This window comes from Lutra lutra, chromosome 9 (assembly GCF_902655055.1).
Source record: "Lutra lutra chromosome 9, mLutLut1.2, whole genome shotgun sequence".
NCBI lineage: Eukaryota > Metazoa > Chordata > Mammalia > Carnivora > Mustelidae > Lutra > Lutra lutra.
The window spans coordinates 132,363,555-132,388,929 of NC_062286.1; the positions used below are offsets into that span (position 1 = coordinate 132,363,555).

Below are 25,375 nucleotides of genomic sequence, written 5' to 3' on the forward strand. Positions count from 1 at the left end.
CTCCTTCTCCAGGTGCTGAGACAACTATGGAGGAGCCCAGTTTGTAGGCAGAAAGGAAAGACTGCTGTGATTTTTACCTCTTACCCCAGCAGCCCTGGGCAATGGCCATTCTGAGTCTACCTTGCCGACGCCTGTGGGATTGGCCCACCTGTGGGGTCTCTACCGACTTCACTTGTCTTTGCACAGTGCTGGGCACACTAGACACTTGGTAACTGCTTATTCACGGATTGTTTCTCAGGGGAAGAGCCAGGCCTCCTTCCTTCCATCCATCCGCGCGCATCCTTCCACCTGCCAGCCCTTTCTTCCCCTTTCCTGCTCTCCTCTCCCTCCCTTCCTTCTGTCCTCCTGCTATTTCTTCATCTTTGGTTCGTCCACCTTCCATTTACTTAGCCAGCATCCAACATCCTTTAGTCTTCTACCATCCATTCACCCCTTCCCCCCTCCCTTCCTTTCCTGTGTTTGTCTTTTAAATAATCCATTATTTGAATCAATTCTTCATCCATCCCTCAAGAGCGTCAGGCCCTGCGTCAGCTGCCCCAGGGAAAATGGCCATCCCTCCATCCCTTCCTCAGAGACAGCATACGTGAACCATACCCTGTCCCTATAGTCTCTCTCCTGAGCTCTTCGAGGGGCCCCAGCTCTCATCCTGGCACACATAGCTCTTCAGCCACTTTTTTTTCTCTTGCCTGTGTTTGGAATCTTCCCTAGAGTTCCAGCTCGAAGACTGGGCAGAGGCTATAAACATAACCACTTTCTTTGGCTGTTCCAGGAGCTGATCTCAACCTTTGCCTTTGGAAAACGCGACCCTGGGCAGGGCCAAGTTGCTGCACTACTCTGCATACGAACAGTACAGGACTGCTTAAGTGCCTACGGTGTACTGGCATCATGAGGAGTGTAATGAAGAAGACAACCTTCAAAATTTCTAAGCCTAAGGGCCCCTTCCCAGATAACCTTTCCCTTTACTTTCATCCATTCTAGGCCTGGAGCCTCAGAAAGGGGTGACTAAGCAGGCTGGTCTGTGGCAGAACCAGGACTGGAGTAAGGGGCTCCTGACTTGGTGTTCTGTCCCTCACCTGACTGCCTCCCAGACCCCTGCCCATTCTCCTTGCGCAATGAAGGAGGATTCCAGCCTCCAGGTTTTTGTTCCCGCTAGGCTTCTTCCCAGCCTCCTTTCCTAGAATGTTAACATTTTCCTCACTCTTAGCAATTTTCGAGGAGGAGCTTGTGAGATAGAATAAACAAACAAAAACCCTGATTCTCTCAGCCACTTTCTGAGGCACTCTGAATTCCTACTGGACTTCTTATCTTTTGTGACAACTCAGCCCCAAGTCCATGCTTCCTTTTCAAAATCTTCCTTCCGGTTTCCTGAGTGGTGCTCTTCCCCTCGCCCTTGCAGCCAGCCCCGGGGGTCGAACACGCAGCCACCAGGAGCGGCCAGGCAGGAAGTACAAACAGCTGAAGTTGGCTGGATGTCAAATACCAGGAGGGGTGAGGGGCGCTGGGGCCACCTCTCAGCAGCTCCAGGAGGGGATAGAGATTGCGCCAAGGTGGCCTGATTTTCCAGCTTCTTAAGAGAAACAAAAAAACCCTGAGTTTTTCCCCATGTAATCTTCCAAATTGTTAATGCTGGCGACTAATTAAAATACGTAAATGCGGTTCAGTTCAAACAATACACATTAACAGGCTAGATCTGCTCCTTTCCCCTTGACAAGTCATCTGTGAGCTGCTTCCTCCTCCCCCACAAATTGCCACCAGAGAGCCTCCGCTCCAAGAGGAGCTTATCGCTTTGAATACAAACGACATAATAACCACAGTAGCAGCTACCACAAATTGGATATCCAAACACTTAAATCACCCCTAGGAGATACTGCTCTTGTAATTTTACAAATGAAGAAATCAAGAGGCTCAGAGGGGTTAAGGAACTTGCCCAAGGTCACACAGCTAAGTGATGACTTGGATTTGAGCCCCAGGCTGTGTTGACTCTAAGACAGTGACCCAGCCCAGCAGTGGTGGCACTGCCCCAGGTATTTTGGAAACATGGGGGTGGGGGCAGGCATTTCTGATTGTCACTGTGAGGGGACGGGGTGCTGGTTGTCAGTGCAGGGGAGGGGGGCAGGGAAGGGAGGTGCCCAAACAGCCCAGCGTCAGGAGGTCTTGTCCTGAACCTGTCCCCACACCAACAGCAAGCACTCTCAGCTTTCTCTTCTCTGATGATGGTGGCAGCCATTACTGAGCGCCAGCTGTATTGCAGAGATTTTTCGATCCAATAGCCTGATGAAGTAGGTACTCTTGGTATCCCAGCTTAAAAGAGAGGAAAACTGCAGTTTGAGGTGGGGTGACTGGACAGAACAGAGAGATTCCGTGGAAGGGGCAGCAGGGCTGAGACGAAGGTGAAGAAAGTTAAGGGAGTCGCCAAAACTCAGTCATCAAGGTGAGTCACCTTTTCATGCATTATTTTAGAAAATCAAACTTGATGAAAGGAGGCCCTAATGAACAAAATATCTAAATCTTCCATAAAGGCAGGCTCTGCCGTGTTGAGCTGTCCTGGAGTCTTGAGAGAAAAGGACAAATCCATCAAGGTGACCCTGGGTTTTTGTGCCCAAGGTGAGTGCCTCATCCTAGTTCCCACCCTGGGCAACAGAAGGAGGGTGGGAGCCCAGGGCCATAGGTACTAATGCTACCCAGGGGGCCTTTCTGTCACTAGCCTCAGGAAGATGGGGAGTGGGGAACCAACCAGTCTTCCACCCTCGACTCGACCAGCCTTGATTGCAACTGATTAAATTATAGGCCCCCAAAAGCCGTGATTTGTAAAGTAGAAGACAGACATGCCTTTAATTAGAGCCAGGCGGGTGGGTGGCTGGTTAATACTAAGGTCCGTAATAAGTGCTGTATTTTTGAATTTGTTGGCTTGATCACACACGTTCTGGAGGCCTCTCTGGAAACCTGTTCATAGAAAATAGGGTAAACAGCTATTTCCACCCTGAGAGATGGAAAATGACTGTGCAGCAGGATGACTGTCGCTGGGGGCAGCAGCTTGGGGACAAACCTCAGCCCAGCAGGTGACTGGCCTGGGGCAGGGGGCATTGGGCAGGCCCTCTCTGAGCTCCTGCCTCCTCCTGGGCAGCCTCAGAAGGGGAAGACCTTCCTTGAAGGTGGGAGGAGGATTAGAAAGGATGCCCAGTAGGGGCCCATGGCTCAGGGGCTTGGCCCCAAGGATAACCACTTAGGAGGAATATTTGCCGTTTACTCTTGAAATTCCCTTTCGGTTGTGAGGACCCCAAAACCTGGAAGTTCAAAAGGCAAGAAGTAAAATGAGCTTTATTTCAGATGTGGCCTTCTGAGGTGGAATGTTCGAGTCTGAGGTGGGGTCAGTTGGGGGAAGGGGAAGGAGGACATAAGGAATTTCTCAGTCTCACTTCCTTCCCTCTCAAATGAGAAAAACTCTGTCTCGTGCTGGGATAAGACACTGGGTTCTAGTTGAAAGTCTGGCATGTACAAAAGCTCACTATGGTTCCAGTTCTAAGAAATAATCGGCAGGGGTTCTGGACCCCGTAGCCCCGTTTCTGGCTATAAGCACAGATGGGAGCTGGCTAACGAGCAGAGTTCATCTAGTGCGGCCGAGAACGCATAGCGGATCCCGCGGGGGCGCTGCGGACTTCCCAGCGATCTTCAGCAGGAGAAGCAGCAAGGCGGGTGTGGACTGGTCAGGAAATAATGTGCGCTGGTTTGGCCTCCTGGACTTTCAAGGGTAATTACCAAGGATGTGCACAAATTGGATAAAACGGATAAGCCACTCTCAGTGTGCAAAAACTCAAATGCAGTGTAAATAAACAAACCATTAGGTTGAGAAAGGCTGGAACCACAGATAACAAACAGGGCCTGTACTCGGAGGTTGGCTGTTGGTGGGAGGTTGGCTCCAGCATACCGCCCACAGGGCATGTTCTGGAAATTTGGGAGGATGTCCCAAGGATGGGAGAGGCCGCCTCAGGAACTGAGTGTCGGGGGAGGCTGGCCTGCCGGGCGACCAGAGAGACAACAACCCTGCTTACAATTTCCTGAACTTAGACTCTGACTCCATTTTACATATAAACACTTCAAATATCCTTTGCCAAGGTTTTCATACACCCTGAATTTTCCAGAAACACAACCGCTGGATAAAGCAGGTGAAGAACTGTACTTTCTTCTGTTCAGAACTTGGCCAAGAGTTAGTCACCACCTCAGAAAAATCACGTGGCGGATGGCACCCCCAGTTGTGGTGTGTGAGCTGCCAACACACCTGGGTCTCTCTGTTTCTGTCACGGTCACACTCACAGTGCTGCTATGTATAGTGAAGGCACCTGACACTTTTGTGGTGCTTTCTGGTGTCTTTGTCGTGATCAGGCTCTGGTTTAATATAAATTATTTCCCTCATAGTTCTCCTTTCTGTTAAAGGCAGTGCGTCCCCTCGAGAAAGTTCTGGTTGTCACCCTGGGCGTGGAGTGGGGTTGGGGGTGGGTGATGGCTGCTGGCGTCTAGTGGGTAGAAGTCAGGGAGGCTGCTGAGCAAACCAGGACAAAGCACAGGACAGCCCCACAGCAAAGAATTTTCCTGACCTAAACATCAACAGTACTAAGGTTGAGGTGTCCTGCCTTAAAATCAAGTCCTTTTTCTGGGCCACATTGGCTCCTGGGAAGGTTCCATAGGATCTTACTATCGTTCCACTTAGCGCTTAATTGCCAGCCTTTCCTAGTGTAATCTGGAACTGCCCTCCACTGTTCTGTCACCCCGTTTGCTCCCTACTAGGCCTGGGCTCCCGAGCCCTGAGCTGGCCAGCTCATACTCTGACTTCTCTGGTTCAAATCTCAAAGCAGCTGGGACATAGGTGCCTGGCTGGTAAGACCCCTCTAGACATGGGCAGACAGAAACACAGAGAATGTCACTAGCCTGACCAAAGTCACACAGAGAAGGAAGTGCTGGGGCTGGGATTTGAACTCAGGTACCCTGATTGCCAGCCCATTCTCTGAAACTTTGAGAAGTGACCTCCTTTGGGGTTCAGGTTTTCCATGACCTCTCCGCTTACCACTTTCCATGCCTTTCTGGTTAGAAATGAGCCCTCAAGTTACAGTGGAAACACGAAGAGAAGCTGTCTCTGAATCCTCTCCCTTGGTGATGGGCTGAGGCTCCGAGCTAGATATTGGAAAGACTTCCTGATGATGACAGGTTCCCTGTGGTGGGATGGGAGAGTGGGATGGAGGTATGACATGGACGGCGGGGCCCAATGTGGCAGCACAACACGGGTGCCGAGAAAACAGGCTTTGGGTCCCAATTGGGGTCTAGTTTCTGGCTTCCACTCCAGACCTCGGACAAATTCCTTCACCTTCCTGAATCTCAGTCTCTCCATCTGGGAAATGGGGCCGTGATACTTCCTCAGTCATTGAATTGTGAGGATTCCATGAGAATATTTATGAGAAAGGCTGGCTCAGGGCTTGCTCAATGAGGGGAGCCAGGTGGCCATTAGCTCCAGGATCTGTGGAGGCAGGGGATACTCTGGAGAATTCTAGAAGGTGACAGTGTGTCCTCATCTCCAGTGGGTAGAGGAAGGAAAAGGAAAACAACTGCTTGGTTTTCTCCTTTAAGAATACTCTCCAGCACATCACTCTGCACACTTCCTGCACAAAGTTATCACTCCAGACCCTCAACCAGCAGCCCCCTGGGCACTGAGTGCTTAACCTAAAGAGGAGAGTCCAGAAGCTTGCCTTGTTTCTCCCATTTTTACATCCATTCAGTCACCATATACTGAGTACTTTCCGGGTGCCAGGCACTGTGCTAGGGTCTGGAGGCAGAGCAGGGAATGAGGCAGGAAGTCACTGTCCTAAGGAAGAATAAGAGACAACACACACACACACACACACACACACTCGCACACACACAAATAGCAGAGAGGGAGTTAATGGAGATGGGGGAAAAGTGGAAGGGAGGCAGCTGGTCAAGAAAGGGCCCCCTGAGGATGTCTGCTAAGCTGAAATCTAAGGATGAGCACAGTAAGATAGAGGAACAGCAAGTGCAAAGGCCCTGAGGCAGGAACAAGGTGTGTTTGAGGGCCAGAAAGAAGGCCAGTGTGGAAGCAGCAAGGGAAAGAGGACTCAAAGACAATGACGAAGAGGCAGGCAGGGGCCAGATCATGCAGGGCTTTGGAGGCTGGAATGCGGAACTTCCCATCTATTAAGCAGCCAGAGGAAGAGGAGATTCTGGGCCTGGAGTGGAAGAGCTGCCTTATCTCTCGGGAGTGCCAGGGCTCATAGGGGAACCTGTCACTCCCACCCCAGAAATCTGGCTTGCTCGTGTGCAGCCTGCCCCAGGGTACGGCCCCTCACTGCACATGCCGACCTCATTCCTGCCTCCTCACCTGTGCTCAGGCAGGCGCCCCTACTTGCAGTGCCCTTGCCTTTCCCCTAACTGGTCCAATTCCTCAGCCCACCCTTCCTGAAGAGGCCCTCCCTGACAGCTATAGCTCATGGGGACCTCTTCCTCCCCTCATCACCCCTCTGACACTGAAGTCCCTTGGAGGATTTTGCTAAATTCCTGGTCCTCCTGAGACTGATTCAGGAGGTTGTGGTAGGTCCCAGGAATCTGCACTTTAAACAGACTCTTCAATGTGACCCTATTTCGGGGCCTTGCAGAGACCCAGCTGTTGGCATGTCCCCAGAGCCCCCTCAGGCAGTAGGGTATGAAGTGTGTGAATAGACTTAGAAGAACCAAAAAGATCATGGGTTCAGATCTCAGTTCTGCCTCTTACCCAACTGGGTGACCTTGGACCAATGCCATCAGCTCTTGGAGCCTCAGTGTCCTCCTCTGTAAAATGGGGATAGTCATGTCTAAGTTGAAGTGCCGTGAGAAGATGACAGATGTGACACCCCCCACCCAGAGGGTGGTCCACTGGCTTAATGAACACAGTGTGGTCCCCACCCCATGGCTGCTTCCCAAGGACCTGAGTAAGAAGAGGTACCACACACTGAGGCTTGTTGTGTTCCCGGCAATGTTCTCTAGCCCAGGGGTCAGCGCGTTTTTCCTATAAAGGTCCAGGCGATGAATATTTCAGGCTGTGGGCCATGTGTCTGTCACAACCAGAGCACAAAGGCAGCCAGAGACAAACAGAAGCAAACGGGCGTGGCTGTGTTCCAGGAAACCTTTACGGACACTGAAATTTAAATTTCATGTCATTTTCGCTTGTCACGAAGCGGTATTCTTCTTTAGATAGTTTTCAATGCCTCGGAAATGTAAAAGCTGTTTTTTTTTTGCTTGCCAGCCAGACATACACAGGGAGTGGGCTAGATTTGGCCCCGCTGTAGACACTTTGCAAGTGTTTGATCCTGGGACCCTCAAGGGAGAACGTTCGTTCTGGATGGGGAAACAGGCTCGGAGAGACTGAGATCCACATGTGAGCTCCAGCTATGCTGCGAGAGACAGCCGTGAGGTCTGAAATTAGGCACAGCTGGCTGCAGAGCCCATGCTGTTCTCCACTTGCTGAGGTCCCAGGAGCCTCACATGTAGACCCCCTGTTTCAAGAACCAGTGACTTCTCCTTATTGAGAACGAACTTTGATATCATTTTAGCCGCTGCTATTTGAGTGTCTATCACAATAGCCAAATCTGTATCCTACGTGATTCTGAGAATGCCTGGGGGGCATACTAAGTGGGGTGGCCAACAGCCTTTCTGAAAGGAGAGGTTTGTACTAAGACCTGACTGTGAGGAGCTGATTATGAGAAGTGCCTGAGGCAAAGAGTCCCAGGCAGAAACCAGTAACTGCAAAGGCCCCGGGGTGGGAAGACCCCCTCTCCCAGGGCTACCATAGGTTCCAATGCACATCCCACCAACAGGCTGTATTATGATCATCCGTGGGGTTCTTCCTCCTGTGGCAGGTGGTTTGATTTCCCTGAGCCATAGTGTTCTCATCTAAGAACTGGGATAAACAGTACTCTCTTCATAGGACTTTTGTGAGGACTGACTGAGTTAATGCATATAAAGTTTATAATGGGTACATAGTGTCTGGTACATAATGCGTGCTCCATAAACAGTGGATCCCTTCCCTGTTTGAACAGAGATGAGTCCTAACAACATGCTTCCCAAGGTCGGAGAAGCCTCACTGATGACTTAATGTATAAGAACAGCTTTCCCAGATGGAAATGATCTCTCATACCTCTTTTATCTCTTTTTCTATTCCATCCATCCAACCATCCATCCATTTATCTACTTATCCACCATCTATCATTCATCTGTCCACCCATCCACATATCCAGCCACCCACCCATCCTGCCACCAGCCAGCCATCCAACAATCCATCCATCCATGAATCCACCCACCCACACATCCATCCACCCACCTATTCTTCCATCCATCCAGGAAACATTTATGGAGAGCCTGTGCCAGGTTCTGAGGATGCAGAAACCAAATAAACTCAGTCGGAGCCCAAAGGCCCTGAGGCACGATAAGCAGCTAAGTTGCCTTATAGAACATGAAAGAAAGTGTAGAGTTTGAACCCCACTCTGCCACTTCTCTCAACTGACCTCAAGATAGCGATTTCACCTCCCTCAACCTTAATTTTGACCAGTAAAACAGAGGTGATAATCTCTACCTCCAAAGACTAGGTGAGGTCAGCAAGAGTGTGGCACATAGTAGGCATTCAAAATATGGTTCCCGTTATTCGTGGCAACCAGGAAAGGTTTCTTGGGAGACTTCTAGGCATAAAAGGATGGAAAGAATTTGGATATGTGAGAGTAACAGAGGGAAAGGGGAAATCCGGGCAGAGGGCACAGAAGAGCAAAGACAAAAAGGCAGAGAAATTCAGGGTTCATAGAGGGGCCAGTGGAAGAGGAATGTTCTGGTTTCCCTCCTTCAGGGTTCTCAGGGGCAGCAGAGCCCCAGTACTGAAAAGGACAGGAGTGGGGTAGGATAAGCTCTGAGGGGTGAGGACCTGTAGTCCAGGTGACCCAGATAGCCACAGGCAGACAAAACTGGGTCATGGGAATTCATCTCTGCACAAGGCAGGCTCCCCTGCACTCACCATTTAGGCTCGTGGGGCCGGCCTGGGTGGGAGGGGATTTGTTTGGACACTTGGATGTCCCATGGGCTTGTCAAACTTAACAAGGTCAAGTGGAAGGGCACCTGGCTGGCACAGTGGGAGAAGCATGTGACTCTTGATCTCAGGGTCTTGAATTCGAGCCCCACACCGGGTGCGGAGCCTACTTAGAAAAAGACAAAACAAAACAAAAAGAACAAGGTCGAGTGGAGTTCTTGATCCCCTAATCACCCGCTCCTTACTGGGTCTTTCCTGTTTTGGCAAATGGCAGCTCCCTCCTCCCAGATCCTCAGGCCACAAACCCGAGAGCCTCCCCGACTGCTCCCTGTCCACCAGCACATCCTGTGAATTCCACCTTCAAAACAAATCCGGAGTCTGACAGCTTCTCGTCTCACCACCACGGGTCCAGGCCACGGACAGAGCCCACAAGGACTGCTGCACTGGCCTCCTCACTGGCATCCCTGCGTCCTGCCCCCGCCACCGTCCCGTCTCAGAATGATCTTTGTAAAAGTACGTGGACCTTGTCACTGCCCTGCTCAAAGTTCCTGATGGCATCCCCTGCACCTGGAAGAGCAGTCCAGGGGCCTCACCATGACCTCAAGGCCCTACCTGAGGTGGGCCTGACCACCTCTCCCACCCCACCCTGACCCCATCACTCACACCATTTTAGCCACACCAGCCTCCATGTTGATCCTCTCACTCCCCAAACTCGTTCCAGCCTCAGGGCCTTTGGACCTGTAGTTCTCATTGCCAGGACTGCTCCTCCCCTGGATCTCTGCGGGGCTCATGCCTTCTCTTCCTTCATGTATCAGCTCGGATGTCATCTCCCCAGAGAGGCCTTGGTGAAGTAACTCTCTCACTTGCTATCCTGAGACCATCTTTCGGGGTTTCATAGCACTTCGTCATGTAGGTTCCATGAGGGGGCAGGGACTATGTCTCTCTTGATCCCTTATGTATCCCCAGCTCTCTGGTATACAGTAAGTGCTCAATGAATGTTTGTTGGATGAATGAATACGTAAGGCTTTCCCCAGTGGGGAAGTTGAGGAGACTTCTCAGAACGAGAATCACGGATTCAGGGAACATTTTTGAGACATCTGAGTGTGAGGCTCCTAAAGACAGTCATAGCCAGCATGCCCATTGTACAGATGCAGAATCTGAAGCCCAGGAGGGGAGGGAACTGGCCCTCAGTCACACACCCCTGTTGGCAACAGAACACACCAGGTCTCCTGCCTCTCAGCCCTCAGCTAAGGGCTTGGTCTCAGTCATGGCCTTATAGAATCCTCCTGATAGTCCCTGCCGTCTACGGACCTGGCCACACTGGCTGCCCCTCCTCCCAGCCCTGCACCAGTCTTGCCATCTTTCCCTGCCCCTTATGGGGAACTCTTCCAGACCTGCTGGCTTCTGGAAAGCCCAGCAGGAAGCCGAAAAGCCACAGCCTTTTTCCCTCTGGGATTTTCCTCAGTAATTGTAGAGGCAAGATCACTGGGCAAGGGGTCTGTGCTACCTCTGGGGTTCAGCCAAGGGTGGCCTGGGGCCCAGAGGCATCTCCTCACCAGCCTCTGTTCTGAGTCCTGCCTCCAGAAGATTCTAGAGGAGAGGCTTGAGGATGGGGTCAGGCCAAGGGTCGCAGCTCAGCATGGTGGGGTGGCCTTGGGACAGCCTCTTCTTTCTCTGAGCCTCAGTTTCCCCACATAAAAAAGGGACAAAATCACCAACAGTGCAGTGAAATAAATGGAAAATCTTTCCTTGCTTCTGCAAGAAAATACTAGCTACCACAGTTTGAGCACCTACTATATGAACGTCTCTACGTAGTTTAATTGCAGCTTTCAAGCCTTCCAGAAGAGAAGCCACAGTAAGATACGCTCACAAAAGAACCCTGAGAGTACCCCTCCTTGACATAAACACTCCGTCCACAACGTGGATTCTTACTATGATAATGTACTTGGGCATTTCTTGTTCTTGTTTTTTCAATGGTGGTTGTGACTCACTAAATTGCTTCTTTGACCTTTGGTTTGAAAAGCACTACGTTAACCTTACACTTAAACCTCACAAAACCCTAATAGAGAAGGACCATTAATACCATTTTCTGGATTAGGAAAGGGCTTCAGAGGGTGGCAGCTGGTTCAAGAAAGTGACAGGTCTTAGTCGCCAAGCCAGACCCCAAACCAGGGATAGGACCCTATAAACCTTTCTGCCAACCTGGGCAACTTCTCTTCCTTGGCCCCAGCTACTCCTCTCTTGGTTTCTGTAAGCAAGATGTCAGGTTAGTAGAACAGATCCCAGGGATGAATTAAAATAACAAGCTGTGCCAGAGGAAGGGCGCCAGGGCCAGTAGGAGCAGGGAAGAGGTCGGGGGGGGGGGGGGGCGGAGAGAAGACAAAAAGGAAGGAGTGGGGAGAGAGAAAGAAGTTGGAGAGGGGAAGGGAAAAAGGGAGGGAGAGAGAGAGAGTCTGTCTGATTTGAGAAAGGCAACGATATTTTGACTGGCTCAGTTCCCACCGGGACCTCCTCTAACCCTGCCTGCCAGAGAATCCCAAGTGTCTTTCTATAAGATCTGATCCTGTCCCTCCTCTGCTTTAGAGTTCTCTATGGCTCCCCAATGCCTTCAGGATAAATCCATACTCCTGACTGTGGCTCTCCAGACCCTGCAGGATCTGGCTCCTATCTTCTTCCCCACCTTCCTAGCCCCCGACCTGTGTTCTGTTTTCCCCATCTCAGACGAGGCTGTTCCGAGGGGCCATGCATGGGCTCTGCTCTCTCCCTACTCCTCTTGCCCACGATAACTTCAGCTCCTCCTTCAAGGTCTCTTTAAAAATTAAAATTGGGGCACAGGGCCGAACCTGGCTGGCAATACCCACTTCCCCCGCGCTAACAATTGGGAGGGAAAGACTGACAAAGGTTTTTTTTGTTTTGTTTTTAAAGGATTGTATTTTTTTATGGGCACCTGGGTGGCTCAGTCAGTTAAGTGTATGCCTTTGGCTCAGGTCATGATCCCAGGGTCCTGGGATCAAGCTCTGCTTTGGACTCTGAACAGTAAGGACATGGGTGGGGTGGGTAGGTAGGCGAGAGCTAAGAGGGGAAGGTAACTTCATATTCAGTGGCTTGAGAAGGTGATCTTTGAGCTGAAACTGACAGGGGGCTGGTCACCAAAAGATGGAGCAAAGAGCGTTCTAGGGTGGCTAGAGCAGTGGGATATGCCCAGCTCCACTCCAGCCCCCAACAAGTTCTCATCCGTCTTAAAGTGTGTGTGGTCCAGGCCAGGGTGGGCAGTGGGTTAGACCAGAGCAAAGTCTACTAAGGCCTCCTTATCAGTTTATCAGTGGCAGAACACTGGGCTCTATCCTTTCTGTGGGTGACCTTGGGGAAAGGTGTAAGAGACCCAAGATGAAAGGACCAGCAGTCTCTCCAGTAACCAGATGTCAGGAGAGGGCCATGCCTATCACCTTGAACATGATGTCTTTTCCCTTGTCATAGATGTGGCTGCATTTACTCACTGACTCCCACCTCACCATGGCCCACTGGTATGCCCCTAAGACCCCTGTGGCTTCCTTAACTTCATCTCATGCTTCACCCCTCACCTGCTCCACTCCAGCCACAGTGGCTTTCTTGGTGATCTCCTACTGTATTGAGCTCATTTCTGCCCCAGGGCCTTTGCACTGCAGTCCCTCTTCCTGGGATGTTCTTCCCCCATTTTGTGATGCTATCCTTAATCAGACCTCAGCTTCTTGGAAGGAACTGGGATTGCAGAGTAGAGGGGCCATTCCCTAAGGGTCTTAAACAAGAGTTTTCATGATACGGACATAAGGTTGCTCACTGCACCACAGTTTTATCAGATCAGAAAGTTTGGAAACAACCTCAGTGTCCATCAACAGGGGGAACAGTTAAAACAACAGTGGGCCATCCATACAAAGGAATATGAAGCAGCTGTGAAAGAGAGCAAGGTGGGCCAATACGCAGAAATAGGGCATAATTCTCGAGGTACGTGGTTAGCAAACAAAGCGAGATGAGAACATTATGTATACTCAGCTCCCATTTCAATAAAACAAGGAAAAAAGTCTATACCTATAGAGGGATTCGGATTTGCTTATGTATGGATAAATTATTTCTGGAAGGGGTCAGAAGAAATTTGGAACAGTGGCTGCCTCTGAGGGGAGGACCGGGGACAGGGGCAGGAAAAGGAATTTTCCCTGTGTGCTCTTTTGAACTCTGTGCCTTTTATACTAGGAAAATATATCACCTATTCAAAAAACTGACATTCCAATATTTTTAGGATTTTGACCTTATCTCTAAATGGGTTACACACACAAACAGCAGGGACACGGTGACGGGCACGAAGTCTATCAAACCACGCCATCCTGACATCCTCCTACTGGCTTGCTCTGAGAGAACACCATGAATCTCAGATATCAATACACAGATAAGGGGCGCCTGGGTGGCTCGGTGGGTGAAGCATCTGCTTTCCGCTCGGGTTGTGATCCCAGGGTCATAGGATTGGGCCCCGTGTCAGGCTCCCTGCTCAGTGGGGAGCCTGCTTCTCCCTCTTCCTCTGCCCCTCCCCCTGTCCTTCTCTCGGTCTCTTTCTCACTCTCTCTTTCTCAAATAAATAAATAAAATCTTAAAAATTATACATACAGATAAAGAACACAAATCCTGTGGTAATCTTATGCACCTCATGCTTACACTGCATTGTAACGGTGGGTCAGAAGTATGTGTTTACTCAATTTAATATTTTAAGTGTACCATGATTTTAGGGATGTCTTCTTTTTTGGTTTTTGTTTGTTTTTAAACAAATTAATATTCCAGGAACCTCAGAAAACAGCAGTGTCCCAGGCTTCTCTTGGCCTGAGTGGAGCCTGTCGCAGTTCTCTTCAGGGAGGGAGCAGGGAGGCTCGGAGGAGAGGACGGTAAATCTACAGTTCCACATTTAGCTTCTCCTAGGGGACCATGGGGACTTCACCAGGGTGCAGGGGCAGGGCCAGGCCTGCCACTGGGAACATGGGTCCTGCTGAATGTGGGCAAGAGGGAATTCCCAGCTGCTAAGGCTGGTCTTGCTACAGACCGGGGCGGGTTGGGGGGGGGGACCACGTGTTGGTTTTTTAGCTGCCTCTTCTGGAAACAGCCCCTCACAGTATGGAGCCAGAAGCTCCACCCAGTTCTGTCCAAATCCAAGGCCCAGACTTTTGAGTCACGACATCAAAGTGAGAGAGGCTGATTTAGCCGTGGCCGTGGCCTGAACTGAACCCAGGTCCAAGTTTCCCAGTGGAAATGATCAAATGGCCCTACGAATCATGTAGAAGACTTTGACTCGACGTGAAGCTCACCCTCTGCTGCCTTCGAAGCTCATGTCCAATCTGCATTGCACTTGATTCTCACGACTATTCTAGAAGGCGGCACAGCCGGCTTCATTCTCCCATTTTCCAGAGAGGAAAGCTGAGATCCAGAGTGGGGAAGGGACTTGGCTAAGGTCACATGGGGGGGCAATGTCATATACGGTAGGGTTTTCAGTCCAGAGCTCTCTCGGAGACACTACCTGGAGGAAACCAGGGTAGGCCTTGCTTGGGGCCCTGGGCCCAGGGCATGGAGAGGTTCCTTCTCGCCAGGTGGGCAGAGGCCAGATGGTTTAGCCGGCTGTCCTGCTGAGCCTGGTGACGGGGGAAGCGTGACGAGCCACCAGCAACAAGGAATCACAGGATATCTACAGGCTCAGGGAGACCCATCAGATCCGCCTCCAGGCAGTATCTGACACACACATGCCCACATCTCACCTCAGATAGCCCGTGGGCCAGGCCACCACCCTTTCCTTCTGGAGGAATGTAATTACCTCCTTACTGTCTTCCTGCTTCTGTCCTGCACAGTAAACACACTCCACTTTCCACATTCCTCCAGAGGGGTCCTCTAGAACCTAAACCATATCATTTACTCTTCTTTGTTCAAAACACCCCCATGTTTCCCAATACACTCAGAACCAAAGCCGAAGCCATAACAATGGCTCACGAGGCCCTGTGTGCCCGGGCCCCTCATCTCTTTGACCTACTTCTCTGCACTTTTCCTTTCCCTCCCTCCATTCCAGCCACACTGGCATTCTTGCTGCTCCTGAAACATACCAGGCACTCGCCTGCCTCAGGGCCTTTGTACTTGCTATTCTCCTATGCCTCTCTCTTTTCTTTGCCTCTTTCAGGTCTCTGCTCAATGTCACATCCCCCAAACAGCTTTCTTTGACCCTTCTATTTTTTTTTTTTTAAGATTTTATTTACTTATTTGACTGAGAGATAGAGATCACAAGTAGGCAGAGAGGCAGGTGGAGGGGGGCAAGCAGGCTCCCCACTGAGCAGAGAGCCCAATGCAGGGCTTGATCCCAGGACCCTAAGATCATGACCTGAGCCGAAGGCAGAGGCTTAACCCACTGAGCCACCCAGGTGCCCCAGACCTGTCTATTTCAAATGGCACCGCCCCGATTAATACCTGTCCCCGTACTTCTGACATATTACATCTTTGGGTAGATATTATACATTTAATCATATCTTATTGTTTATTGTTCTTCCCTCCCTTCTAGATTGCAAGCTCAATCAACTGTGGGGTTCTTGGTCCTTTTCTCAACAGCTATAACTTCAGTGCCTAGCAAGGGGCTGGTGTACAGTAGATACTAAATACAGATTTGTCAGAAGAACAAATGTGTGGATTCCAGGTCTCCAGATGAACTCCACAGGGCTCTGAGTGGGCCAACAGGCTCTGAAATGCCTAATAGATCTTTCTCTCCAAGAAATGCAAACCCAGCTCCCCACTGGGGTTGGGCAGTTTACTTGCTGGGCACATGTCCGTGTCAGTACAGCAGTACTGGTCACTGTGTTTTTGTGATTGGAGGCAAAAATACACTCTGCTTTCTTACGACAGTCCAACAAACACAATGAGAACTTTCTGGAGCTCAGGGTAAAGTTTGTAGAGTGAAATCTACTTCCAAATGCGTGGTTTACAAGGAAGCAAAGAGGAACCAGGGATTATTTCTTTGTAAAAAGCCACCTTATGTAAAGGTGGTTTCCCTTGGGATGGCTCCCATTTCCAAAAACTCATTATTATGCAGAAAATAAGTCATTTGTGATGATAGTTACCATTAACTGAGCAGTTATTATGGGGTGAGGCAATGTGGACTGCATTAGGTACACTGTCTATTCAATCCTCAAGACATCCTTGAATACTATCCCTGCCGGCGAGAAAAGGAATCCAAGGCTCAGAAGGTGAGATGCCGGGGCACCTGGGTGGCTCAGTGGGTTAAAGCCTTTGCCTTCGGCTCGGGTCATGATCCCAGGGTCCTGGGATTGAGCCCCGCATCAGGCTCTCTGCTCCGCAGGGCGCCTGCTTCCCTTCCTCTCTCTCTGCCTGCCTCTCTGCCTACTTGTGATCTCTCTCTCTCTGTGTGTCAAATAAATAAATAAATAATCTTAAAAAGAAAGAAAGAAAGAAAGAAAGAAAGAAAGAAAGAAAGAAAGAGAGATGTCTTGCTCGATGTCCCGCAGCCACTAAAAGGAGACGTCGGGACTCAAACCCTGCTCTTCTTGCCCCAAATCCAAGACCAGATCTTCAAGGACCCTGGCACAGGCAACCTGCTGCTAAGATAGAGCCCATGCAGATGAGGACAGGCCTGCTCACCAAGCCTGAAAAAAATAAATCTAGGTCATCCAAATGGCAAACCCAGCCGGTCGTGCAGCACTCTGAGGTCGGGCTGGGGTTACGACTCACTGTTGGTGTGTTCCTGGAAGATATCCAGAGAGCTCTGGCCATTTTCTCCTAAAAGCTTTGGTGAAAGGCAAGAGAAATTGTGTTTGGAAAGCCTTCTCTGGATTCCCTTAAAGTAGGTGCTTGGGGGCCTAGAGCAGCTGCATGTGCAAGGTCCCAACTCATGTATGGGTCTGCCCTGTCTGAGAAGACATTGTGACTCACAGCTGGGCAAAAAAGCCTGGATTTCCAAGGGGTGTAGAACTGACAGGGTAGGGACTTGCTTCAGGCTTGTCCTCTGAGACAAAATGAAATTTGGCCCAAACCAACTTTGTTCCATATGAAATGGTAAGGAATGTCTTGTTCTGGGATGGGCCCTGATGGTTTAACAGTCCTGTGAAGCATTTTCTGCCAAAACCTCTTGACCCACTGATAGACCTTTCCAACCACGTGGGTCTTTTTTTTTTTTTTTTTGACAGACAGAGATCACAAGTAGGCAGAGGGACAAGCAGAGAGACAAAGGGAGAAGCAGGCTCCCCGCCGAGCAGAGAGCCCCACGTGGGGCTCCATCCCAGGACCCCAAGATCACCACCCAAGCTGAAGGCAGAGGCTTTAACCCACTGAGCCACCCCAGCTCCCCCAGCCACATGGGTCTTAAAGCACATTGCTCACCAATCCTCCATCAAGAAGCAAGCTCTATGTCCCTTCCTCTTGAATTTGGGCTCTGTAGTTGCCTGTTCAGTAGACTACGGCAGAAACAATGTGGTGCCAGTTTCAGGACCCAAACTTTGAGAATCTGGCATCTTTCACTTCCTGTACCCTTGGAACCCAGTCGCCATGCAGTGAGGAAGCTCAAGCTACTCCACGGAGAGGAACAGACAGCCAGGAATTACTCCATGTTGTGTGGGGGAACCCCGGGTGAGCCACCCCAGCGGACTTCCTGTGTGGAGCGGAAATGCACCAGACCCCGCCCCCTGCCCCCTGCCTTGCACATGCTGTATAAATGAATGCCTTTGTTTCAAGCCATTACATTTTGGGAGTGGCTTGTTACACAGTAATAAGTAACCAGGACACCTTCCCAAATATGAAGGACTTCCTGGGTCTTACAGGAACCCCAAATCCAGATGAAGGACTTTAGTTCCGGAGAAGCATGTCATTTGAAGGCAGGCTAATAAATCAGGCTGCAAAACTTCATCTGCTGACTGCGCGCCCCTCTGCCCCACGACTCCCCGGTCTCATCCACTGGAATAGTTAAGAGCAGTCTTGGGTAATCTTCCCTATTTGAGATAGAGTCCTCCGTCAAACACACCTTTAGATCCTCTGTGGTCGGGGTGAAGGGGACAAAGGTGGAGACTAGATGATTTCCCTCAATTCAGGATTTTGGATATTTTTCATGGAATTATCTGGTAGCTATAGTCCTGTTTGGAATATCAAAGGAAACAAGGCCACTATATAGGAAAGCACCAGAAACCTTTCCTTCTGCTCTTTTAATGATTGTGTGGGGCTGCCATGGAGATGAAACTGGGAAGAGGTGGAGGAAGGCAGCCTGTAAAATCTCAGTGAAGGCCTCTTTTTCTAGGGCCTGGCCTGGCTCCATGGAAGTGGGTTTGTCATGTGATTCAAAAAGTCTCTAAAACTCTGTCTGCCAAACTGTCCCTCTCTCTGACTTTAAGTTAGCTAGAACTCCCGAAAGGCCCATGACAAAAGGACAGTGCTCAGGAAGCATGAAGAGAGGGGTCTGAGGACAACAGGCATTGCCTGCCTCATACCTGACAGTGCCCCAGAAGCTTTCATCAACATTAGCTTGAAAAATTCTTTCAGGAACCCAATGAAGGTGACTGGATATAAACCGTGGTCTACACGGACAATACTACTTCATAATAAGAAGGAATGAACTACTGGCACATGCTATATAGCAAGGATGAACTTCCAGAACATGAAGAAACCAGACACAAAGGGCCGCATATTGTAGGACTCCACTTCTGTGAGATGTCCAGAAGAGTCAAATCCCTAGAGACAGAACATAGATTGGCGGGTGCTAGGGAGTGGGAATAGGGAGTGAATGGATACGGGCATGAGGTTTCTTTGGGAGGTGTTCTGAAATTGCATTATAGTGATGGCTCCATGACTATGTAAATTTACTAAAAAATATTGAATTGCATGCTTAAAAGGAATAGATTTTATGGTATATAAATTATTTCCCAATAAAGCCATGATAAAAAAGAAGAACCCAGGGAAGTCAGAGGTAGGATACAGGGGTGGGGGCTGGGGGGTGGGTAAGGCATCGTGGAGCATAGGAGATGAATGGTTACATACTGGTCAGAAGGGATAGAAACTGTGACCATCTTGTCACTAACTGGGGAAATCACAGAGCAGAAGACTTCTGACTTCCTACTAGTCAGAAAGAGATTATACCATGAGTGGGATAAAAGCTGAGAATACAAATGATAATGGCTAACACTTATTAAATCTGATTCTACATCAGACTATATAAAGCATTTTACACATGTGGACCCTTTTGCTCCTCCCACCAATCCTATACAGAGGTGTTGGGAGACAATTTTCCACGGGCCTCTCGAAGTTTGCATGTCTTCTGAGCAAGAGATATGGAGAGCTTTATTCTGGACTGTTTTCTCAAGACTGTCGTATAGCAAACAGCCTTAGAAGAGAAAAGCTGCATCTCACTCTGGAGCAGAGGGCAGGGTTGTTTCCTAACCAGTATAATAAAGAATGTCTCTCTCCAGGGCAAAGCCTGGGCAGGTCTGCCTGGAGCCTCCTTATAAGACTGGGGGTTCCCTAAGCTTGAGGATCCCCAGTTGTGGCAAATCCAGGTGGTATGGCATCTCTTTGGGCTGTTTTGCAGTGTCCCCATGGAATTTATTGGCAAAGAGAACTCATGGGAATGTGAACTCAGGCCACCTGACCCGCTGTGAGTAATAAAGCCCTTTGTCTCTGACCCAAGAGTCTCGTGTTTTCTCCCAGCACCCAAGAAACTGGTAGGCTCACCTGTTAGCTTGTAGGCAAAATAAAATCTCAGATCCTTTGCTTTTCTTGACAGTGGGCACTCACATCACCCCCATTTTACAGATGAGGACTCTGAGGCCTAGAGAACGGAATGTTCTTGTTCAAGGTCACAGAGCTAGGAAGTGACAGAGCTGGGATGGAAACCCAGACAGACTGGGAAAAGCAGGAGACCTGAGGAGGGGATTGGTGAAGGCATCAGCTGAGAGTGATGAGAGCTGAAAGCTCCAAAGATACACAGAAGGTCGCACCTCTCAGCCTCCCAACCCCACACCCCCCCAGATGCTGCCTGTCCCCACATCCGGCTGCTGGGGCTGAGCAGCCAATTTGGGACGGCCGCGATATATTTAACGGTGAGTCACGCTCTCCCCCAGCAATCAGCAGTGGCAGGCTTGGAGGATGCAGGGAGCATCTCTGGGAATCCATGCCCGAGGGTCGCCATGGCAACCCCACCCGACTTGCTTGCTGGCAGCTGGGATGCCAGCGCTTGAATTGAGGCAGAAAATAGTCTCATGGCCAAGTGTGGCCAAGGACAGTGGCAGGCCTGCCACACGCTATCACCGGTGGGTTCCCCAGCAGTTGCTGCGGGGGTCGTGAGGACTTGGTGATAAGGAAGTCTCATGGGCATGCTGGTGAACTCGGAGTCTGCCCGTGGAGGCCTGATGTCCCTGGGTTCCTGGGATGAGGTACTTGACTTGAGAATTATTTTAGTGAATGCCATCTCTTTTTGCCTTGCTTGGTTCCTCTTGGTTTGTCTGTTCTCTCTCCTACCCATCCACTCTCACAAAGACCCTCCTCCATCTGAGGCTTCTGACTGAGCTCCATTACAACACCTAAAGACTACAGGCAGCTTGGGTTGTTAACCACAGATCTATCTTCCAGAATGATTCTGAAAACTTCAGAACATGGCCAATCAGCCACTCTCACATCCCCACAGCAAATATGAATATTCCAGGGAAAACAGTCTGGAATTCATTCATTCATTCATTCATTCATTCATCAATTTGTCCTCTCAATTGTTCAATCTGAATTAAATTCAGGGTCCTCTGGGTCCTCTGGAGGAAGTGAACTTGGTTATCTCTCTATCCTCATCTCCTTCCACTCTCCCCTCTCTCACTCCATTCTAGCTCACCAGCCTTGCTGCTGTACCTTGAATGTACCAGGTACTTCCTGCCCCAGGGCTTCTGCACTTGTTGTATATGCCGGGTCAATTCCTCCCCCAGATAGCCGCAGCCTGGCTGCTTCACTCCCTTTAGGACTCCGCACACGTCTCAGAGAGATACCATCAGGACCAGCCTGGGAGAAAGCACCCAATCCAGCCCCAAGGATATGGCCAAATATATACACCTATATATACACACAGATCGTGACTTACTTTCTTCCGTTGGTAACAAGGAGAGGGAAATTGAAAGCTAGTGACTTGTAAACTGAATATGGCCCACAGATAGGTTTTGTTTTGTCCAAACAATGTTTTGAAAACTTTGAACTAATTGCTAACATTTATAAAATTTGGGAGACTGCATTTTAAAATCCCACTTTTCCACTTCTCTTGGAAAACCGGAAGATCAAACTCCCCATTCGTGCCTGTGTAACAGCGACTGGGTGGGGCCGAGGAGTGGTGGCCTCTTCCCACCAGGCCTGAGCGCTCCAGCCTGCCACAGGCCAACCTGGCCCTCTGCATTCATTCATGCGGCCACATACAGGCTCCAGGAGTTTGTGCTCGGAACCCGGGCCTCCAGCCTGACGTCTCTCAGGTCTTTCATTTGGGATGGAAGGAGCAGAGCATAGCAACTATTTTGCTTCAATCAGAAGAACTGCATTTCTGGACTAATCCAAGCATCCTAGGTGAAGGCAGTGGAGAAACAAAGGCCCACAGGGGTGAAAATGTTGGTAAGCTGAAGGACTGCCAGTAAGTAGTCTGGCGTGGGAGGAAGCCAACAAAGTCCTGAAGGGCCCTGATACCTTGATAAATCACTTCAGCTTCTGAGGGTAATGGGGAGCCACAGAAGATTCTGGAGCAAGGAAAAGAGACACGATCACAGTTAGCAGTGAGGAGGGGATGGGGGAGTGAGAATCACCCTTGATATCAAGTCTGGCTCAGGGCTCTCTCAGGACCTAACCCAGTGTGGAATGCATACAGGGATGAGAGGGCTGCTGTCTCCCCGCAGCACCCTCAGCTCCCAGCTCCCTCCTGGCTGTCTTATAATAACAGTGTTTTCAATACGGACGTTCTGGGTCCCCTGTGGTGGATCTCTCAGTCATCCTTCCAGAGAGAAAACAAAAAGCCCTGTTTTTTCCCGTCTATTTTAGGCTGCTGCCTACATCTTTGTTCTTCGGAAGGAACACACGTTCCTGGGGGCCCCTTTCTCTGCTGTGGCCCGGCAGCCAGGTCTGGATCACCAGGCTGGGTTCTGTATTGGGAAAGGACCAGCAGATGTAATCATGGAAGCATGCCAGTGAAGCTGGTGGCTGCGCGGGGATGGTGGTGTCGGAGTCGGTGTCATTGTCAATGCCGGTATCATTAAGGCTTGGAGATGTGGAGGTGAGGGGGAAGGTAGCTCACTCCCATCCAAGTGCTCACCCTAGATAGACTATCTTTGACTGTTCTGAGCAGCTAGGGAAAGCCCACCCTCATTGTCCCCCGAAGATACTGCCTGGAGTCAGGAAGTCTACCCTGTATGGTATGTTCATGCCCATTTTACTGAAAGGAGAAGCAGAGACTCGACAGTACCTGGACGGTTCCAGCTGACTTATTTTACAGAGGGTAAACTGAGGCCTAAAAAAGCAGCATTGTTTGCTTAAGACTGTAGAGCAGTTGGCCACAAGCTGAGACTAAAAAGACCAGAATGTAACATCTCGCAGAGCAGGTACTTTGTCTTGGTCATACCTCCATCCCCGTCACATAACATTAACATAACGTTTGCCAAAGAGTAGGCCCTCGATACATAACCTGTTGAATGAATAAACAACATTTCTGCAGCTCTATTCAGCTTTTACAAATAATCCTCACACCCATTCCCTGATTTTGACTGTCGTGATTATCTTCCAAGCCAGGAATAGCATTTGTCTTCACTTGGCAGGTGAGGTTCAGAGAGGTTTAGCTGCCTACCTGAGATCACACAGCCTGGAAGTGGCAATGGTGGGATCTGCATCCACAACATTTTACTGTGGGCTGGGCATCCCTTAGAATCTTTGGGGCAAGGAAGAGACCTTGGAAATCCCACCCAGGTGGTAAAAGCCTGGTCCCCAAGGATAACTCTGGCCTGAACTCTACTACACAATCTCAGGGCGGGGATGGGGGAGAGACTAAGAGAGCTATTTCTCAAAATGATTAACAGAGTTGTCCTCTGACCCAGCAGTTCCATTCCTGAGCATGTACCCAAGACAGCCACACAAAACTGTGTATCCACACAAAAACTTGTACATGACTGTTTGTAAGACCATACTCATTATCTCTGAGAAGGGGGACAATCCAAACATCCAACCACAGAAGAAGAGTAGACGAAGTGTGGTCTGCTCATACCACGGAGTGGGATCCTGGCATGAAAAGGGAGAGAGTGCTGACACCCGCCACAACATGGAGGAACCCTGATAACACGATGCAGAGGAAAAGCAGCCAGACCCAAGAGGCCACACAGTGCACAATTTCATTGATAGTAAATATCTGGAAAAAGCTAATCTATAGAGACAGAAAGGAAAACAGTGGTTGCCAGGGGCTGAGGCAAAGTGGAAATGGGGAATGACTGCTAATGGGTATGGGGTTTCTTTTTGGGGTGATAAAAATGTTCTAAAATTAGATTGTGGTAATGGCTGCACAACACTGTGACTACACTAAAAACAAATGAATTATACATTTTAAATGGGGGAATTCTATAACATGTGAATTATATCCCAACCAAACCAGTTTTTAAAGAGACCAAGAGGTGCATTTATTTCCATGATGACGGAGTTTTAGAAGGGGGAACGCGCAAACGAGCAAACGTCCCCAGCATGGGCGGTCCTGTGCTGTTGTCCTGCATGTCTCGGGAAGGATTCCAACCCCAAGCCCCAAGGATTCACCTGAGGGCTTCTTCCTAGAGAAATGATAATCTGCAGAGCACCTCTTCCAGGCAACCCTCCCAGATATCCAAACCAGGGATAAGAAAAGGAACCCAGTATGATGACTGGGCATTATTCCGTGTCTGGGTGCTCTGTTTGTGATATTTCACTAAAGCCATGCAACAGCCGTGCTGTGTGCAACGGAACATCATCACCCCTGTTAACCAGGCAAAGAAATGGAGGCTTAGAGAGGGGGAAATGACTTGTCCGAGATCTCCCTTGCTGTGACCTTCACTGTTCCGGTGACGGCTTCAGCCAGAGCATCCCCAACCACTGCTGACAGAATGATTCTCCACCTTTCATCAGATTTCATTTGAATGAAGCCAAACATCTTTCTCAGGGACCCACCTGTCAGGGATTCTAGGCTAGATCGGGGCTGTTTTTCTAGACTCCATCCTGCTAATGCCTCGTTTGCTGCTGTATACTGTGGACTCAGTAACCGCTTCTCAAATAACCCTGATGTTGGGGTTCAAAGAAGAAGACAAGGTTGCTGCCTTGTGAAGCATTCACATAAAGCAATTTCACAGACTTGCCCTCCTCAGCACTAAATGAAATGAAAGGCTCTCTCTTCTTCTGAAGCTTTAGGTTCAGTTTATAGGTCAGTGGAGAATTTCCCACCAAAGTGCACAGGCAGAGCTGCAAAGACACATCCTTTCATGTCTCCATCTGTCTGTCTGCCATCTGTCCATCCCTCCATCCTCTTCCCATATATTCCATTCACCATTAATTCAACAACTATCTATTGAGGGCCTACTATATGCCAGGCACTGGGTTTGTTGCTGGGTACAGTGGAAGAAAAGCTAAAACAAGCTCCTTGTCCTCATGGAGCTCACAGTCTGGTGGAGGAAGAGAGGTCTTAGTAGACACATAAAATGTCAACATATATTGGGATGAAATGTCACCAAAGAAAAGTTCAGAATAATAAGGGGAACCTAATTTCTTTTGGGGAACAGGAGAGGACTCTATGAGAAACTGGATAATGTGGGATAAGTATGATTTATGATGTATCAGTGAGGGATGCTCTTGGTTTAAGCAGAAAATGCTTACTAAAAGAGGTTCAAAGAAGCAGAGGATTTATTATCCCACATAACAAAAAGTCCTGAAATAGGGTTACCCCATCATCAAGGCACTCAACAATACCCTCAAGGGTCCAAGTTCTCTACCATCTATCTGCTCTCCCATACTCAGAGAACTGGTTCCATTCCCAGGCTGGTCACCTCATGGACTCAAGGTGGCTGTCATTGCTCTAACCATCACATGAAGACATGACCATACCCAAGAGGAGGAAAAAAGATCCACTCATTCTATCATTTCCTGAGATAGAGAAAACCTTCCCAGAAACTTCCTAGCAGACTTAGTGAGGTCAGATATCCATGCATAAACCATCACTGATAAAAGGGATGGGGCCACCATGATTATCTCAAACAAGAAATTCTTACCCAGGGGTAATTTTTCCCTCCAGGGGACACTGGGAGATATTTTTGGTTGTAA

The 25,375-nt window shown here is 49.5% G+C and overlaps 1 protein-coding gene across 3 annotated transcripts in view; it reads right to left on the bottom strand.

The window, feature by feature from the left end:
• The window catches only part of KCNB1 (potassium voltage-gated channel subfamily B member 1), a 105,109-nt gene that overhangs the window by 34,334 nt on the left and 45,400 nt on the right, over positions 1-25,375 (bottom strand). The window lies entirely within an intron of this gene.